Source organism: Solanum dulcamara, chromosome 12, assembly GCF_947179165.1.
Source record: "Solanum dulcamara chromosome 12, daSolDulc1.2, whole genome shotgun sequence".
In the NCBI taxonomy this organism is placed as follows: domain Eukaryota; kingdom Viridiplantae; phylum Streptophyta; class Magnoliopsida; order Solanales; family Solanaceae; genus Solanum; species Solanum dulcamara.
This window is the reverse complement of record NC_077248.1, coordinates 46,331,427-46,346,053: the sequence shown is the minus strand read 5'-3', so window position 1 is coordinate 46,346,053 and position 14,627 is coordinate 46,331,427. Positions and strand designations below refer to the sequence as shown.

General features: G+C 36.9%; 1 long non-coding RNA gene across 1 annotated transcript in view; it reads left to right on the top strand.

The window, feature by feature from the left end:
* The window catches only part of LOC129877261 (uncharacterized), a 32,453-nt gene extending 18,236 nt beyond the window's left edge, over nucleotides 1-14,217 (top strand). Inside the window, exons 2-4 of the long non-coding RNA XR_008763502.1 lie at nucleotides 11,357-11,654; nucleotides 12,720-12,801; nucleotides 13,736-14,217. This is a non-coding gene — a long non-coding RNA (uncharacterized LOC129877261). The remainder of the gene's footprint in view (nucleotides 1-11,356; nucleotides 11,655-12,719; nucleotides 12,802-13,735) is intronic.
* The last annotated feature ends 410 nt before the right edge of the window (nucleotides 14,218-14,627 follow it).

Genomic DNA, 14,627 nt, shown 5'->3' with positions numbered 1-14,627 from the left:
TTATCTGAGACTAGGTATAACAATTGTCATGAACTATCATTTGAGGATCAAAATGATCATCATCTCAAGCATCCTCTAAGTGCCATCAGGGGCCATATCAAACAGAGTCTTACGAATCATAGACTTGCATCAAGATAATGCTACACAACTTATGCAATCAGAGACATTTATCATCACAAAGTCTTAGAAATAGGAGCTTACGTACTCAGTCACTACTCAACATATCATGTCTTTACATATAGAAGGCTCGAGGGTGATAACTCACTACCTTAAGAGCCTTAGCATCTAGAAGTAGACACAGGTCACGAGTTATACTCGGAACTTACAGTGGGAACTAACTCCACACTCATACCATATTTCATTTCACTTATATTTAAGACATTCCGAAAGAAAGAAGAGACAGGCTTTGCATATACTACCCTTTATCATAGAGAAGCCTTAAAAGGAAATAACTCAGGTATTACAGGAGTTCTAATACCAAGAAGTGGGTAAGAATTACGAGTCATTCCTGGAGTTTTATGAATGGTATTATCACCACATTTCATATACAAACCACTTATGTCTAAGACATGCCAAGAGAAAAGAAGGATAGCTTCACATACTCATCACTTCCTAACGTATGGAAGGCTTGAGAAGCCCTAGTTCAATTACTGTAAGAGTACTTTCATCAAGAAGTAAATAAGGACCATAAATTATGCTTGACATTTATGAGTAGATTTACCCTCAAGTTTATATTATTTATTACTTAACTTGAAGACATGCTAAAACAAACGAAGAGATAAGCTTTACATACCTTTTATAGAGCAACCATAACCCCTCTTGCCTCATCACCTTCAGAACCTATTTAACACGAAGGTAGTACTAACATTAATAATATTTAACTTTCTAGATTCTAAATACACAACTAAGAACCCATAGGAATCAATTTCTTATTCATTTTTCTTGACTAGTCTTGACTTGTCTATTAGTTAGTCAAGAAGTTAACGGAATTCAGACAACATCTCCTCTATAACTTTCCCTATCCGAACTTCCAATTACATTTTCAATTAGTACATCCAACCAAAATAAACAACCATCAGCCAGTACACAATTATACCACGTCAACATCACACCAAACAAGTCCCAAATAGCCCGCTCAAAACTACGACTCCAAAATACAGTTTTCAATCTTTATTTTGTAAAGTCTTGACCACACGAAACGGGGTGTCATGTGGCTGCAACCAGAAGAACTTATACCATATTTAGACATATTTCCATCCCTGAAACACAACAAAACAATTCCCAATACAACTCTACAATAACAACGACACTAGTTACATTTTAAGCTATTAGAGTACGTCAAAACAGTCCCTACACGACCTGCAACTTCCTTCAGCCGTAACATCCATATTTTAACATATCCAACTCATATTTACCCACACATAACATGTTTAAACCCTTCACCAAAATATGGGAGAACAGAATCAAGCCATACCTTAACAAACGGCTTCCCAAACTTGCTGAAAATTGGCTTCAGAAGTTCCTTAACGTGCTGAAACTTTAGCGGACTATTTGTATCCTTTTGGTGCTGATCCAAACCATAAATTTACATTAATAAAACTTTTATTTCATCGTGGTATACCCTAGATAATTAATTCACAGAACAAAAGTCGGAGGCTTACCTCAAATTTGCCAAATCCGTGGCTGCCCTCTCTTGTTCCTCAACGTTTTTCTCTTCTTTTTTCAAGGATAAATATGCTGAAAATGAATTATATTTCAGCATATTGTACATATATACACCTCCTTAGAAGGTGACACATGTCATCCCCCTAGGGGTGATACGTGGCAGCCCACTAGGATGCCACCTCATGCCATGCCTCCAATCCTTGGCTGCCACATGGCAGCATGGGGTCCACCCAAGTAGGTGAGTCACCTACTTGGTCCAAGTAGGTGAGTCACCTACTTGGTCCAAGTAGGTGCATCACCTAAGTCTAAGTAGGTGCATCACCTACTTGCTTCCAAGTAGGTGCTATGCCTCCTTCCGCTTCTTCCATGGGTTCGTAATCTCATCTCACTTTAAAAATCTATGTAATCCTTGCTACATAAGCTCAACATAAGGAATCAGGTTCCCCCCCCTCCCCCCCGAGGATTCGCTGGACGACTCGAATGACCACCATCACAGGGAATCTCAAAGCCCCGAGCTCCATAGTAAGTTTGAAAAAGGTGACATGTCGAGAAAGGTGGAATCGTCGTGTAGAAGGATCATTAACACTTGTATCCCTTTTGAGAGAGGGGTACCCTAACCTCACTCAAGAAAACACATAGAGTGAGATGTAGGGCTCAGTTTGTGTTGTGTAGGAGATGGAATTTTCACAAAGCACGTGCATCCGAATAGTCATCGGTTTGAATAGTCATCTCTTTGAAAGAGAGTAAAATGCCCAAAGATAACGTGTAGAGGAGATCGCTCACCAATAATAGGAGCCATCATCTTCTTACTCAGATAAGCGACCATCATTAAATTGGCTTTACTAGGGATCCTATAATAGGGAACTTTCATTCCTAGTAGAAGTCCTCGAGCAACTTTACTAATACTAATAAATAAGGGGAAGGCCCAACATTTTCTATTAGTATAAGGAAGGCGCTAGCTAGCGCCCAACCTATACAAGGGCTTTCCACCTCCATTTGGTCGTGCTGCTATGATGTAACGTGCAGTCGTCCTAAGGCAGCAGGATGTATGGTAACTCCAGTAGCTTAAGTACATAAGACATCTAAGTTATAGCTTACGCAAGTAAGTCGAATCCCACAACTTGTTATTTTGGTCCCCAACTTGTTTCAAATCCTTATAACCCTATCTCCAACGTTCCCACTTATGGTGCATCACATCCTCCCTTTCTTAGAGTTATTTGATAACATTATAGATAATCTTGGTCATGTGGAAATCTTTAAGAAGTTTAAGAAAGCTTTTCTAAGTACAAAAGTACGGGGCATAACATCCTTTCCCCCTTTACAACATTTGTCCTCGAATGTTAACTAGTCTCATAAGGCCTTGTGAGGACTTAAGGAATTCTTCATAATAGTTGTCATCCATAGTCCTTTTATTCATCAACTCAACTAATCTAGGAGTTTAGACTTCCTGTAGACATAGGGAACCTGTGTTCCCAATCCCTTCTAGAATGATCTCCAGCGGTTAGCTGTAAATTGAACTTCCCTGTCTGAGATAATAGATGTGGGAACTTTGTGAAATCTTACTGTTTCCTTAATATATCATCTCGCATAACCCTTAGCTGAATATGTCTTCCTAACAGGAAGAAACTGGGTTGATTCTGTCAGCCTATCTACTATAACCCATCTGAACTCATGCTTCTATAGATTGCGAGGTCAGTATGTACTATAATCCATATTAACTGCTTTTTATTTCCTATAATAGGCTACCAGGCTTCTGATGCCTAATTTTGTTTATGTTATCATAAAATTTCTCTTAACCCAACTTGCAACACTCCAGGTATATTCTACTGTGCCTTTATTCAGCTCTTCTTTCTAGTTCTCTGGCCCCACATCATATTGCAATCTTTACACGAACCTGAGTAGGTACTTAGATCAGCCTAGCAAATGCCTTAGCATTTCCCCACTAGTCTTCATGCAGGCTTTATATTATCTCTTACCTCCTTCAGTTGATGTTTGGGCTCACTATGGCTTTTGACCTCGATACTAGTCATATCTCAATAGTTTTTCCTCAAGCCATCTTATACTTCCCTTTGGCGTATCCGAAATATTGTAATCACCTTATTGTTATTGAATTCTTATTATTTTTATCAAGTAACCACTTGATCTCACCCTCAACATGCCAACATTCGTAGGTTGCATAACTATTCTTGTACAATTTGTACCAAGTGTATTCCATTTTAGTCATAGCCTTTCCTGCTTTTGGCTTACTCTGCTCCACACATTTTATTGTACTGACACGCAGTTGCAGTCTATTTTGTCATACTTGTTTCGCTTCCTTTACTTACTCTTAAGTTTTCTCATACCAATATTGAACTCCTCATTACCATTACTATTACTTCAGTAATTAACTTATTTCTTGAGGTCATCCATACTCGTAGTTTAGTCAAATCTCATTCTTATTATGGACAAGGCATACTACAACCCTGTATCTCATTCTCCTTTTATTTCTAGGAAAATTTGGGCAGAGTTTCCTTTGTATTTCTCCCTATCTCAACACCTACACACAAAAAATGTCATCAATGCCTCAGAGGGCCAACATATATACTCATATCATGTCATATTGAAGCCACACAAGGCGCCCAATATCAATAATAGTATAACATGATGGACTTACCTCGTATGTCCAACTCAACTGCACCTGTTATACTTTCCTGTCTACCTTTCCTTTCAATTTCAACTTTACATTTCAAGCGTACTTCAATACTTTACCTGACATATATCCTTCGTGCTATTGCTTACCTATGTGATTGACAACTTCAAATATCGTCAGTCACTTGCTGAAGTCAAAAGTTAGTATAAGGAATTTCATTCCCTATGACTCGGCTCTATCGCACGATCTTAGATATGAAAGAAAGGTAACATCCTAAATATCCTGTAGCCTCCTATTTATAGATGTGGTGTACAACACACCGATAAAGAAGACTCTACTAGACATGGTCTATAGACACTCCAAGACGAACTACTCTGATACCACTTTTGTTATGACCCAAGCTCGTGGGCTGCAACTGTGGTCCGACCTGGACCCCTATATACATGCCTATCATCTATAGTCAAGTTGAACTCTGAACACTATGATGCTATACACAAAAACCCCAATGGGTCAAAATCTTTTTATATACATGTAACCTCTTTCATTCGTATTATATTATGAAAGGGCATGCAAGCCGGCCAGGCTTCCATAACATAAAAACATTGGCAATGTGTCATATAAGTACAATTGAAACAAACTTACAAACAACCTACATACATATGTCTACATACCTCTAAGAATAGTAATAGCGACATATGGAAGGACAGGGCCCCCACCGTACCCCTGAGTAAACAAAAATATACATAGGAGGACCAGTACCCAAAGGCTAGGCTCCAGAATAGTGGAGCACTTTCAACATAGCTAAGCAGAGATCCTAAGCTGGCGGATCTCCAAAATAAACATCTATACCTACGGGCATGAAACACAACCCCTTGAAAAAAGGGGGTCAGTATGATACATGTACTGAGTATATAAAGCATAACATAGTATAAGTGAGATTACAACAGAATTAGGGGTGCAGGAAACAAGTATAACATTTAGTAAATCACTGCACCTGCATTTTATAAAATGAGGGCACGTATGTCATCCTCCCATACCGTACCCGACCTGCTGTGGGACTCGGGGTTATCATATCATCATATACGGCATCATACCATCGTATACGGCGTCATGTTTTATAGAGTAACCGTAACCCCTCTTGCCTCATCGCCTTCTGAACCTATTTAACACGAAGGTAGTACTAACATTAATAATATTTAACTTTCCAGCTTCTAAATCCACAACTAAGCACCCATAGGAATCAATTTCTTATTCGCCTTTCTTGACTAGTCTCGACTACTCTATTAGGTAGTCAAGAAGTTAACGGAATTCGAGCAGCATCTCCTTTATAACTTGCCCTATTCGAACTTCCAATTACATTTTAAATTAGTACATCCAATCAAAAACAACAACCAGCATCCAATACACAATTATACTACCTCAACATCACACCAAACAAGTCCCAAACAGCCCGCTCAAAACTACAACTCCAAAATACGGTTTTCAATCTTTATTTCGTAAAATCTTGACCACACGAAATGGGGTATCATGTTGATGCAACCAGAATAAATTATACCCATATTTAGACATGTTTCCATCCCTTCAACACTACAAAACAATTCCCAATACGACACTACAATAACAACGACACTAGTTATATTTTAAGCCACTAGAATACGTCAAAACAGTCCCTACACGACCTGCAACTTCCTTAAGCCATAACGTCCATATTTTCACATATCCAACTCATGTTTACACAAAAATAACATGCTTAAACCTTCACCAAAACGTGGGAGAAGATAATCAAGCCATATCTTAACAAACGGCTTCCCAAACTTGCTGAAAATTGGCTTCGGAAGTTCCTTAACGTGCTGAAACTTTAGTGGACTGTTTGTATCCTTTTGGTGCTTCTCCAAACCATAAAGTTACATTACTAACACCTTCATTTCATCGTGGTATACCTTAGATAATTATTTCACAAAATGAAAGTCGGAGGCTTACCTCAAATTGGCTAAATCCATGGCTGCCCTCTCTTGTTCCTCAACGTTTTCTCTTCTTTTTCCAAGGATAAACATGCTGATAATGAATTATATTTTAGCATAATGTACATCCCCCTAGGGGTGACACGTGGCAGTCCACTAGGGAGACGCCTCATGCCATGCCTCCAATCCTTGGCTGCCATATGGCAGCGTGGGGTCCACCTAAGTAGGTGAGTCACCTACTTGGTCCAAGTAGGTGCATCACCTAAGTTCAAGTAGGTGCATCACCTACTTGATTCCAAGTAGGTGCTACGCCTCCTTCCGCCTCTTCCGTGGGTTCGTAATCTCGTCTCACTTTAAGAACCTATGTAATTCTTTTTACATAAGCTCAACATGTACTCCAGTAGCTTAAGTACGTAAGACATCCAAATTGGTAGCTTACGCAAGTAAGTCGAGTCCCACGACTTATTATTTTGGCCTCCAACTTATTTGTTTCAAATCCTTATAACCCTATCTCCAATGTTCCTACTTATGGCGCATCACATCCTCCCTTCCTTAGAGTTATTTGATAACATTATAAATAATCTTGTTCACGTGGCAACCTTTAAGAAGTTTAAGAAAGATTTTTGAAGTACAAAAGTATGGGTTATAACAAAGGAGGAGGTAACTAAGAAAATTGAGGCTATCTTTGTGAGGGTTACAAATTACCCACTTGGTTTGCCAACATAATACTAGTGCCAAAAAAGTATGGAAACATTAGAATATGTGTGGACTATCGAGATCTCAACAGAGCTAGTCCTAAGGATGATTTCCCTCTTCTTAATATTTATAGATTCATCAATAATTATGTAAAACATGAGTTGAAGTTAGTTGTTGATTCCTTTGCGAGATATCACCAGATCTTGATGAATGAAGATGATGATGAAAAGAAAGCTTTTATCACTCCATGGGGAGTGTATTGCTATAGACTAATTCCATTCGGTCTAAAACATTTTGGTGCTACCTACATGACGGCCATGACTACTCTTTTTCATGATATGATTCACAAAGAGATTAAAGTATATATGGACGATGTTGTTATCAAAGCCAAAAGGAGTTTGGACCACCTGGATGAATTACGACAGTTCTTTGAGAGGTTTCACAAGTATAATCTAAAATTTAATCCAGCAAAGTGTCCATTTGGAGTAACCATAAGAAAAATAGTAGGATTTATTGTTAGTAGGAAAGGCACAAAGTTGGATCCCTCAAAGATCAAGGCAATCTAAGAACTATCTCTCTTCAAGACCAAGAGGGACTTGATGAGTTTCTAGGGAAAACTTAATTACATCAGTCGGTTCATAGCTCAATCCATGGTGATCTGTGAACCCATATTTAAATTACTAAAGAAGGATGCTGCCATAAAATGGACAAAAGAATGTCAAAAGGCTTTTGATAGAATCAAAGGATACTTGTCCAACCCATCAGTATTGGTTCCACTTGAGCCTGGAAAGCCTTTGCTACTGAATGTATCTATCATGGATGGTGCATTTGAATGTGTATTGGGACAACATGATGAGATAGGTAGAACATAGTATAACATTTACTATTTGAGTAAGAAGTTCACACTATATAAGGCAATATATACCTTGTTGGAACGAATATGTTGCGCTTTGTCTTGGATCGCGCAAAAATTTAGGTATTACCATTCTACATACACCACATACTTAATATCAAGAATAAATCCACTTAAGTACATCTTTCAAAAGCCAATGCCTACAGATAAATTGGCAAAGTAGAAAATTTTGTTGAACAAGTTTGATAATCTGTACGTGACATAAAAAGCCATTAAAGGACAATCCTTGGCTGATCAACTCACAGAAAACTTGGTGGATCAAGAATAAAAGCCACTCACAACCTACCTCCCTAATGAAGTGGTGTTGTTTGCAGGAGAAGACATATCAAATTCATATGATGGATGGTGGTTGTTCTTCAATGGAGAATTAAATTCCAAAGGAGTTGGAATATGAGTAGTCTTAATTTTAAAAATAGGTCAATATTAATCGATCTCGGCCAAGATCAGGTTTGATTGTACAAAAAACATGGTAGAGTATAAAGTTTGTATTCTCTCACTTAGGATGGCCGTAGACATCAACATCAAAGAACTCTTGGTAATATATGATTCTGGCTTATTAGTTCATCAAGTATAAGTAGAATGGACCATTAAAAATGTCAAGATCCTTTCCTATTTGCATTGCGTAAAGAAGTTGAGTAGAAGATTCACAAGGATTTAGTTCGATCATATCCCTCGAGCTCATAATGAGTTTTCTGATGCTTTAACAACACTGTCCTCGATAATTCAGCCAGACAAGAATTATATTGTTCTTGTCGAGGTAGAGATACATGATTAACATGCATATTGTTTTCATGTAGACGAGGAACTGGAAGGAATGCCATGGTACTACGATATCAAAAGGTTGATAGAAGAATGAGAATATCCTAAATAGAATAATCTTTTATAGGAGAACTCTGGATTTAGCATTAATGAGATGTGTCGATGCCACAAAAGTGACAAGACTTTTGGAAATATACATTTAAGAACATGTGGACCCTATATGAATTGTTTCACTCTAGCGAAGAAGATTTTAAGAGACAGATATTTTTGGATGACCATGGAGAGAGATAGCATCTGATACCTACAGAAATGTCATTAGTGCCAAGTGCATGGAGATTTTATATGGGTTATACAGAATGAGCTCAATGTGATTGGTTATTATTAACCATTTGCTGCTTGGGGCATGGATGTAATTAGACCCATAGAGCCCCCTGCATTGAGTCGGTATTGTTTCATCCTAGTTGCTATCGACTATTTAACAAAGTGAGTTGAATCTTCGATATACATGGTAGTGACTAAGAAGGTAATAGAAGACTTTGTTTGAATAATATAGTTTGCCAGTTTAGAATTCCAGAATCAATCAAAACAGATAATGCAACCAATCTCAACAGCGATCTTATGAGAGAAACTTGTGAAAGGTTCAAGATTTCTCATCAAAATTCCATAGGTTATCAACTATAGATAAATGGAGTAGTTGAGGCTGGTAATAAGAATATCAAGAAGATCTTGAGGAAATTAGTGGACAGTCACAGGTAATGGCATGAGAAGCTACCATATGCTTTGCTCAGTTATTGCACCACAATCAGAACATCCATTGGAAAACTCTTTATATGTTGGTTTATGGTTCAAAAGAAATAATACTTGTCGAAGTGGAAAAATCATCTTTAAGGATTATTCAAGAGATTATTCTAGATGATGAAGAATGGATACGTAACAGGCATGAACAATTGATGCTCATCGATGAAAAGAGGATGGACGTAGTCTATCATGATCAACTCTATCAGAATAGAATGACCAAAGCATTCAGCAAGAAAGTCAAACCTCGACAGTTCACACTGGGACAGTTAGTATTGAAGAGGATATTTCCTCACCAAAGATAAGCTACTGGAAAAATTGCACCAAACTAGTAGGGTCCCTACATGGCATAAATGGATGGCATAATGAGAACGAAGATAATCAATTCAGCCGCTATCAAGAAGTAGTACATCTGAAGACATCAAGACTAGTTTTTTTTTGTAATTTTGCATTCCATGTACATAACTACATCTCAACCTAACTTCCCACGGTGGGGTATGTAGGAAATTCACATTAGGTCCGGTCTCCCTGAGAAAATTCAAAAACATCATTTCCATGTGTTCAGAATTACCCTCAACCTGACTTCCCTCGATAGGATACGTAGGCAATCCTTGTCGGATTTGGTCCTTATTTTCACTTTTTTAATGTTTTTGAACTACATCATGACCTGATTCTACTCGGATACATAGGTATCCTGAGTCAGGCTTAGTCATTTTATTATTTTACTTTCCTATTATACTCTAACTACGTTCTGACCTAATTCTACTTGGATATGTAGGCAGCTTGAGTCAGGCTTGACCATTACATTATATATTTTTATTTTTCCTATTATACTCGACTTGTATACATAGGAAACCTGAATCAGGCTTGGTCACTGCATTGCATAATTTCACTCTTTTTACCCTAGAACTACGTACAAACCTGATTCCCATTTGAGGATACGTAGGCACCCTTAAAAGTTCGGTCATACTTTTTGAAAACCCTCCTTTAGTTATGTATCATTAGAAATTGAACGATCTCATGAAAGAGTCAAGAGAAGTGTCACCAGAAGACATCATTATGAGAAAGATTACATTTGGATATGGTGAAGCATGATGGTCTTCAAAGCATGTCATAATCTAAAAATAAAAAGGGGTCTCTCTCTCTCTCTCTCTATATATATATATATATATATATATATATATATATATATATATATACACACACTCCTGTGCATGCCTGGTCTTGAGATTAATATAACCAAAAAATCATATGCATGTTACATTTGCTTAAACTATTCGATATGCCATAGTGGTAGAATTTAAGCATTAATTCTTGACAATCTAAACAAATAGTTGTAATGGATGATTCAAGCTCACCAAATATATGTTTGTAACTAATACTCCATTATGTTCGATTAATTGGATGGTTTACTTTTTTTTGTTGTTATTGTGCATTGATGGAAGAACGTCGTTTTAACATTTTTTATTAGTTCGACAAGGATTTTAGCGCCAAAGATTAAGATATTTTGTAATAAATAATTGAGCATAAATTATGAAGCAACAAGCCTAAATGAAGCATAACATTCTATTACCTAAAGGAACGCCTAGACATATCCTTATGCCAGCACCAAATGGATGGAACCCAAAACATTGTCCTTTGAAATCAGTCTTCGAGTTAAGGAACCTTTCGGGCTTGAAATCCAAAGGGTCATCCTAGCATTCAGGTTTCATACAATTACCCAAAAATTAACCAACACTTGAGTGTCTACTGATACCCCATGAAGTTAGTGTTGTGCGTCTCTCTTCTCGGTAATAAGAAAGGAAGAGGAGGGTGTTATCTTAGTGCTTCTTTAACCACAACTTGCATATAGCAGATTGCCAATGTCACTTTCTTCAAACTTTTTGTGATGTCCTACGATTTCAATGATCTCTGCTTTTACTCTTGCTATTGCTTCAGGGTGGCGTAGGAGCTACATCAGCGTCCATTCCACGTTGCTGCTAGTAGTCTCTGATTTGACTAAAAACATCTCCTGCATTTCAATTCTAATCAAGATTTTTCTCAATTAACAAAGAAGTACTATGTACATATATCATTAGTTATTGATTTCAATATGTACAACAAGGAACATATGAAGATGTGAGAAGACATGGTGAAAAAAACAAAAGAAATTTTGGATGTGTTGCTTGAATTTGAGGGTAATGGAAAAGATGAACCAGCTAAGTTATCAGAACATCAGATCAACATATTCATATCGGTAAGCTTTAGAGAACTTGATAAACTCTTCCTATTGTAAATAATGAAATCACAAATACTAATGAAAACAACAACAACAACTACACATCAATCTCAAACAAGCTAAGTCTACACTGATATAGTCCATGTTCCAAGGTTTGTCATCATAGTTTATAGAAAGTTTTTCCACTTTTCATTCAGTGGTGTATGCATTGTAGAGTTATTAATCATAGATTTAAGAGTGTACAGGGAAATTCATTCATGAGGAGTAGTTATTCGAAAGACTAAGACAACATCTACACAATTAGGGGCATTCAGGCACTCAGGTTGCACCATATTTATGTGTATTTAGTCTAGTATGTTGAATATTTAGTGTGGGCATTGGACCCTGGGCCATATGTAGAGTGTTGACCAAAGTAAAAAATTAATACTACAAATAAATATCACTTTCTCCCCACATTTAAACATTCAATATTCATTTCAAAGGCTCCAGCCACATACGACCACTTTGATCTAAAAAATAAGCCACCTTATGACAATCTAGATTGATCATTCACAAATATTTGTAATTTATTCTTTCAACTATAATTACTTTTTAAAGAGCTTTATTTTAGTAATAGAGTAGTAATTTAATTTTTTAACATCGTATACTATAAGATTTGGCACACACAGTGAGACGCTAAGACTTCATGGTAGTACCATAGTTGTGGGTCTGGGTTTATATGTCAAAACATTCTTGGAGACCGAGGCGTTAGCACCTCAAGTACAGTGTTTATATTTTCTGGTAATCCTTTTCCTTTTAAAATATGGGTCTGGGTTTATATGTCAAATAATTCTTGGTAGCAGAGGCGTTACGCCTCAAGTATAGTGTTTACAGTATTTTCTGGTAATCCTTTTCCTTTTAAAGTACCCGCCTCAGGTTGCTAATTATGTACGCTCCCCTGATTTGGCAAAAGTTGGACCACTCTAATAACATAAACCTTGGATTCACAAACCATTTAGGTTATTGCAGATCACTTGTTATTACATTATTTACTACAACAACAAACATCTAAGGCTACTATGGCATCTATTTTTTTCTTTGTAGGGAATTCACGAGCAACTATTCTAATAGAAATATGTCCAAATGGACAATAGCTGTGCAGTGGATCATCAAGTCACAATACCGAGTATATTCTTAACCTCTTCTCCGTTTTCCTTGGTAATGGTTATTATATGATTAGATAACAACATCAATACTCAAGTTTAAAGTTGAAAACAGATTACGTCAAATAAAGAAAAAGTGTGGTGAATTTTGGGATGCAAGATTTCACCATCAGTTTGACTGATAAATTAAAGAGTAGAATAAATTTAAGCGAAATGATTTAAATTGTAAATAAACAGGCACAAAAAACAAGTAGAATTGAACTTACCATTCTTGAACGGTGGAGAGCAATCTCATCAAAGTCTATTCCAATATTTGATTGCGTTTAGTGGGAGGAGGAATAATGATGGCTTCAAAATGTTGAGTATTAAAGAAAATTGAATGAAATGGTGTTGAAGAAGACTTAATTATTTTAGGTCGTACGTTTTGCTAAGCATATGTAGCAGGGAAAACCTGTTTGTTTATTGTTGAAGTAGAATGTTGAAGGGGAGATTGTGTTCTATGTTTGATGGTTTTGAAGAGAGAACAACGAGGAGTTGCATCTTCTAGGGAGGGGCGTTGGTGGCTGTCCACAATGTTGTAGTTGGAAGTGAAGACTCTTGCGAAAGGTTGTGTAGCACTGCAAAGGAGTTGGTAGAGAGGTAGTATTTTTGGTTAGGTTTTGTTTTAAGTTAGGGTAAGAAATCACATGCGGATTAAGAAGGTGTGGAAGAATTCTATTGACGAGGCCTAAATCTACGAGTCAACACAAATCAACACCTCCTCCCAAACTAATTTTTTTTCTTTGGGCTCAGTAAGACAGGAATCAAGAAAGATAACATCAAGTCTCGGAGAAAAATGGAAGATAACATTCGACTTATAACAATCATAAGCAAAACTATTCTCTCCCTACTTTATTTCTTGGAAGTAATTCAACATGAATCTTATGTCTAAAACAATTTCATTGTAAATCTTTGCAGGTGCATTGAAGATCTGGATCAAAATATTGAAGACAAAGGGGCCTGTAGGACAAATAAGATAGTTTTACTTTTTATTAGAAAGTAACTCTACTTATTGGAGCTTGTCATCATTCCTCATCAACAATTCCGCCATCCAAGACCACCATTTAACTACATCAATTGGAGGATGCCATCTAACAACGTCAAACTCCATCAAACAGAGGTTGTATATAGAAAACAATGTCAAACTCCATCAATCGGAGGTTGTATAGAGCAAACATCGTCCAAAGTCCGTCAATCAGATGTTGTATATAGTAAACATTTTCCAAATTCCATCAGTCAGAGTTTGTACATAGCAAACATCGTCAAAACTCCGCCAATCAAAGTGTAACTCCCCAAAAATTATTACGCTAAGACCCGAACCATTCTTTGTGTGCTTATAGGCCCGAATCCAATAAATTCTATTGTAATATAATTATTATGAATGATTCTGTAGTGTTTGAAATGTATTTGAAGTGAATTAGGATCACAATAATCCTCTAGCACAAAGTTGAGTTGGAAGCTTTGTTGCCGATTCAGTTTTGATATAAGATTTTACTTGGGTCAACTTCAAATGATCATATCTCCTATAATATAACGAATTAGGTGTCTCACTACCTATCAAATTAAATATCTTTGAGTCTTCTTTCCAACTCCACTAAAATTATCTTATTTCAAGTTCGGAGTAGAAAGTTATGACTATTTTACTAGAGGTTGTTAGACCATCAGAAGTTATTGGTCAACATTATGACCCGTAGAGATGTGTACGACCCGTAGAACCTTTAAACACTTAGAAATTTTTTAGTCTTTGGGGTCTTTTCTACAATTCTTGATTACGACTCATAGGAATTCTAACGACTAGTAAAAAGGACCC